This window comes from Herpailurus yagouaroundi, unplaced genomic scaffold (genome assembly GCF_014898765.1).
Source record: "Herpailurus yagouaroundi ecotype Mexico unplaced genomic scaffold, PumYag 180, whole genome shotgun sequence".
NCBI classification, from domain to species: domain Eukaryota; kingdom Metazoa; phylum Chordata; class Mammalia; order Carnivora; family Felidae; genus Herpailurus; species Herpailurus yagouaroundi.
Genome location: NW_024412411.1, coordinates 21,886,660 through 21,887,248, shown reverse-complemented (window position 1 = coordinate 21,887,248; position 589 = coordinate 21,886,660). Strand labels below are relative to the sequence as shown.

Below are 589 nucleotides of genomic sequence, written 5' to 3'. Positions count from 1 at the left end.
GTGTATATAAACCACAATTTCTTTATCCATTCATCAGTTGATGGACATTTAGGCTCTTTCCATAATTTGGCTATTGTTGAGAGTGCTGCTATGAACATTGGGGTACAAGTGCCCCTATGCATCAGTACTCCTGTGTCCCTTGGATAAATTCCTAGCAGTGCTATTGCTGGGTCATAGGGTAGGTCTATTTTTAATTTTCTGAGGAACCTCCACACTGCTTTCCAGAGTGGCTGCACCAATTTGCATTCCCACCAACAGTGCAAGAGGGTTCCTGTTTCTCCACATCCTCGCCTGGCACCTTTTTTAAATGACAAGGAACTGTAAACATTTTTTAGTGATTCTGAAAAACACCTGCCCGTCATTCTGCCCTGCATCCTCCCAGAAGCCTAATTGGAAGTTTTTGCTTCCAGAGTATTAATCATAATTCAACAGAGTCCTTTCTGCTTCCGGAAAGGGCTGAAATAAAGATGTGACCATTGTACCACCGTGTTCAACAGTGCGTGAGATGCCGCACGGAAGGTAACATGCTCTGTCTACAGAACGTCCTCTCAGATTGCGATCTAAGAAAATTAAAAAGGTATACACCGTA

The 589-nt window shown here is 43.1% G+C and overlaps 1 long non-coding RNA gene across 1 annotated transcript in view; it reads left to right on the top strand.

The window, feature by feature from the left end:
- Positions 1–589, top strand: part of LOC121039426 (uncharacterized) — a 2,208-nt gene extending 1,619 nt beyond the window's left edge. The window contains exon 2 of the long non-coding RNA XR_005794789.1: positions 413–589. This is a non-coding gene — a long non-coding RNA (uncharacterized LOC121039426). The remainder of the gene's footprint in view (positions 1–412) is intronic.